Source organism: Nannospalax galili, unplaced genomic scaffold, assembly GCF_000622305.1.
Source record: "Nannospalax galili isolate Female #2095 unplaced genomic scaffold, S.galili_v1.0 scaffold218, whole genome shotgun sequence".
NCBI classification, from domain to species: Eukaryota; Metazoa; Chordata; class Mammalia; order Rodentia; family Spalacidae; genus Nannospalax; species Nannospalax galili.
In genome coordinates, this window is record NW_008343207.1 from 3,632,436 (window position 1) to 3,637,143 (window position 4,708).

At 46.0% G+C, this 4,708-nt stretch overlaps 1 protein-coding gene across 15 annotated transcripts in view; it reads left to right on the forward strand.

Moving 5' to 3' along the window:
- Positions 1 to 4,708, forward strand: part of Kdm2b (lysine demethylase 2B) — a 146,151-nt gene that overhangs the window by 111,399 nt on the left and 30,044 nt on the right. The window lies entirely within an intron of this gene.

Genomic DNA, 4,708 nt, shown 5'->3' on the forward strand with positions numbered 1-4,708 from the left:
GCCCGTGGGCCCGACGGCCGGAGCTTTTGTCTGGGCGCCGCGCGCTCGCCGCCCGCCCGCCGTGGGCTGGAGACAGGAAGGGGCGCGAGCCGCGACCGGCGCGGGCCATCCGGAACCCGGCGAGTGCGCTCGGCGGTGGCGGCGGCGGCGGCGGAGCCCTGACCCGGGGTGGCAGGCTGCGGCCTCCGTCTGCAGAAGGACAGGGACCTCTCTTGAGACCCGACAGGAGAAATCTGCGTGTAAAACAAAGCCCTGGGTGTGTTTACTGCGAGGATTTGCGGGAAGGTTCGTGTGTGGGACACCGGAGAAGAAAGTTGAGGGCTGTTTTTTCTTTTTTAGCCCCATAATGTGTAAAAGAACAAGACGGGCCAGGTAGACTTGAACGAAGCAAGTGCCAGAGGGATGGGTCACACTGTCATGTAGGCATTGGACAGACTGCGAAGGCCATGCTTGAATTATGATCGTGGATGCATTTCCCTAGTGGAATAAGATGTTTTGGAATGTTCATGTGAAAATATAGGAACTTCTTTTTTTCTAACATTAGGCGTCACTGAGGAAGTAGCAGTTGGGCTGCACTTGAGTCGTATCGTGCATGTTGTTACATGGTTTTATTTAACAGACAAAGTTCAGTTTTTTTATTTTGATTCTGCTGCGCGTTTTTAAAGCATGTCCACGTTCCCGGTGTTTCTGAATCTCACAAGTGTTTTGGTTGGGTGAACTCAAGAGGTTTTGGCTTGGAACTTCCATCACTTAAGTACCTCTCCCTGTGTGCATAGCTCTCAAATTTTTGTAACATGGTTCACTCCTCAACTCTGAACGTCTGCTGTCTAGTTTAGGTCTGCCTGATCGTGCCAATAGCTTACAGTTTCTGTGGCATCTGGTTATTCAGAAAACACTGGTTATTTAGTGTCTGGTGGGTTGAGGTTCCTCTTAACCTGTTTTGTAAATTTGATTATACCCTACAATCTATAGTAGACACGATCTTTGACAGAGAACAGACTTACATGTATGTTTCTGAGCTGTTCTGTTTTGATTTTTGAGACACAGGCTTGCTTTTTGGCCTTATCTGCTGGTACTCAACTATGTAACTCAGTGTAGCCTCAAATTACATCTGTCCTGTCTCAGCCTACCAAGTTCCAGGAGTACTGGTGTAAATCATCATGCCTGGCTTGTCTCTGGATTTACAAAGACATTGTAAATGAGGGCCACTGTGTTCACGCAGTCAGAGCTGTACTCATGCAGGCAGGTAGTTTTCCTCTTTGCGTGTGTTAGCTGGGCATGGCACTTCTGGAACAGTTGGCAACAGAAATTCTCTCCAGGTTTCCATGTGCATTTAAAATAAAGATGTTATTTTTTTCCATTCAGGTTTATTGAGCAGATATCTAAACCAAAGCACTGAGCAGCAGTTTTTTTTCAGAGTCCCAGCAGAGTTGAGGTCAGCCCAGTCAGTATGGATTTTAGAGACACTGCAGGCTGTGACTCGGTGCCCTTTGCCTCCCTTACCCCCACCACCATCACTTTTCTCAGCAGTTTTGTCAGCCCAGGGATTCTCTGCCTGAGAAGAATGGATTCTCCTAAGGACCGGGAGGCAACTATGACTTGTAAGCTACCCGACATGGGGGCCCACTCCTCTCTGAATTTTTCCCTCCCTGCATCTTACCCTGCTAGCTGGGTGTGTTTGGCACCAAAGGAGGAGAGGCCCTTCATGAGGGGGAGACATGAATACTGACATGTAGGTATGGAAGGACCCCATGAAGGGAGGCCTTGTTGGAGAGCAGTTGTTGGGCCACTAGGCAGAGCCTGTCGTCATACTCCTTTCCAGAGTTCTGGTTGTCCCACGAAAGTCTATACTTCTCATCCCCACCTGAGACTGTCACCTGGCTTCCTTAGGCCTCGCCAACCCAGCTAACTGACCCATGTTACCAAACTGATCCATCTGTCCCTCAGCCACCTGGGTTTCCCCAAATGTCAGCCTGTGGACTAGCAGCCAGGGAATGATGGTCAGAGAGCCACAGAGACCGCTTGCCTGCTCTTTGCTCTTGTGCACCATTGACTGAGCTATCGCCAATATAGAATATGCCAGAAAATTCTTTCAATCTGCTCTCCAGTGTGAAGAGGTGCCCCTAAAAGAATAGCTGTCAGTAAGAGTTTTTAATCTTGCTCGTGATGTTTATTTTAGCTCTGGAAGTGACAATAGCTTTTTTCTTCTTTCTTCCTTTTCCTTTTTTTTGAGGTGGGGGTTGTTTTGATAATTTTGAGACAGGATCCCATGTAGCTTGGGATGTCCTGGAACTCACTATGTAGACCTGGCTGGCTTCAGCCTCACCGAGGTCCACCTGCCTCTACCCCTGGAGTGCTGGGATTAAAGGCATGCACTGCCATACCCAGCTCTTTTTCTTTCTTTTTTTTTTTTTTCAATAAAAGGCTACAACTTGTTGAAAATAGGAAATCATGAAGAAAAACTCAGAAATTTAAATAGTGATAATAAATTATGCAGTGTGCTATGTGGATTTTGTTTTTGGTTTTGTTTTGGCATCTTGATCTCACTTATATAGCTCAGGCTGGCCTTGAACTTTTGATCATTCCTCCTTAGCTTTCTGGGAATATACATTATAGCTTCTTAAATAGTAGAATTTTTTTCTTTCTATCTTTCTTTTTTTTTTTTTTTTTTTTTTTTTTTTTTGAGACAGGGTCTCTCTGTAGCCCCAGCTGTCCTGGAACTCACTATGTAGAACAGGCAGACCTCGTATTCACAGAGATCTGCCTGCCTCTGCCTCCCAAGTGCTGCGCTTGCTTGGTATAAAATTTCTTTTAATTTGTTCATTTATTATGTGTGTATACATGCCATGGCATTCATGTAGAGATTGGAGGAAAACCTGTGGCCTGTGGGAGTTGGTTCTTTTCCTTCTATGATAAGGGCTACAAGGATCAAATCTAGGTCATCAGGCTTGGCAGCAAGTACCTTTAGCCCCTGAGCCATCTGACTGGCCCTTAAATAGTGGAATTGAAATCTATTCTCCCTTCCAGTCAGTCTCCCTCTTTTTTCCCCTCTCCCTCCCTCCTTTCCTTTTCTTTCCTTCGTTCCTTGTTTCTCCTGTAGTCCAGGCTGGCTTTCAACTCCATGTGTAGTCAAGGATGACCTTGAACTCCTGTTTCTCTGTGGGTCTCTTGAATGCTTAAATTTCAGGGTGGACCACACACACAGCTCCTACTGAAATTTCAAGGCAGGTTCCTGAACCTTTCTGAAAATGTATGGGAAAGTTTGGCAACTTATGTATGTTTTTCTAGAGAAAAGGTCCTTAGTTTCCCTCAGATTCTCCAGAGGTCCCTTCATCTCCTGGGTATTCTGGTAGCACTTATGTTTTTATTCTCTTGCTCCTTACCCTTAGTGCATAAACAAATCAGAGCTTTCTCTGGTGCCTGCAGGTATGTGTACCAGAGCCCACAGCACTGGTCACATCTAGCTTTTTTTTTTTTTTGGTCTTTTTGAGACAGGGTCTCCCTGTAGGCCCAGCTGTCCTGGAACTCACTCTGTAGACCAGGCTGACCTTGAACTCACAGAGATCCGCCTGCCTCTGCCTCTGCCTCTGCTGGGATTAAAGGCGTGCACGACCACGCCTGACACATCTAGCTTTTTTCTTGCATGTATGTCCATTATGCTTGGGGAATTTGAGGATAAGATGACTTGATGTCACCATGACTGAGGTACATACAGCACGATGCATTAGCATATTCAGAGAAACTTACAGGTTTGAATGGCAATTGGTGGGAATGTAGAACTGTGCTGCACCCTTCCCCACCCCCCAGTAAGTACTGAACATGCTAGCCAAGTTCTCTACTACTGAGCTCTATCCCCAGCCCGCCCTCCCTTCCTTCCTCATTTATTTATTTATTTATTTATTTATTTATTTTGGTCTTTTTTGAGACAGGGCCTCCCTATAGCCCCAGCTGGCCTGGAACTCTATGTAGATTAGGCTGGCCTTGAACTCACAGAGATCCACCTGCCTCTTCCAAGTGCTGGGATTAAAGGCCTGTGCCAGGATGCCCAGCAGCTCTCCCTTTTTAAATTACATTTATGTATTGTATGTGTAAATGCATGTGTGTGGATATGTGCATGCTGTGGCTTGTGTATAGAGATCAGAGAACAGTTTGTGGAAATTAGTTGTCTCCTACCATGTGGGTCCTGGGAATCAAACTCATGTTATCTGTCAGGCTTGGTAGCAGCCACCATTACTTGCTGAGCCAACTAACCTACCCTAGCCATAACTTTAACTTTTATTTTTGTTTTTTATGTTTTGGTCTTTTTGAGACAGGGTCTTTCCTTGTAGCCCCAACTGGCCTGGAACTCACTATGTAGATCAGATCTGCCTTGAACCCATAGAGATCAGCCTGCCTCTGACTCCCGAGTGCTGGGACTACAGGCGTGCGCCACCACACCTGGCCCATAATTTTAATTTTTCTCTAATCTTTTTATTTTTTTATTTATTTGATTTGTTTATTTTGTGTGTGTGTTATGCCTGCATATGTGTAAGTGCACCTGTGTCATGCAGTGCCCAGTGGAGGACAAAAGAGGGCATTGGATCATCTGGAACTGGAGTTATAGATGGTTGTTAGCCACCATGTGGGTGCTGGGATTTGAACCCAGGTCGTCTGTAAGAACAGCCAGTACTCCAATCACTGAGCCATCTCTCCAGCCCTTATCTAATCT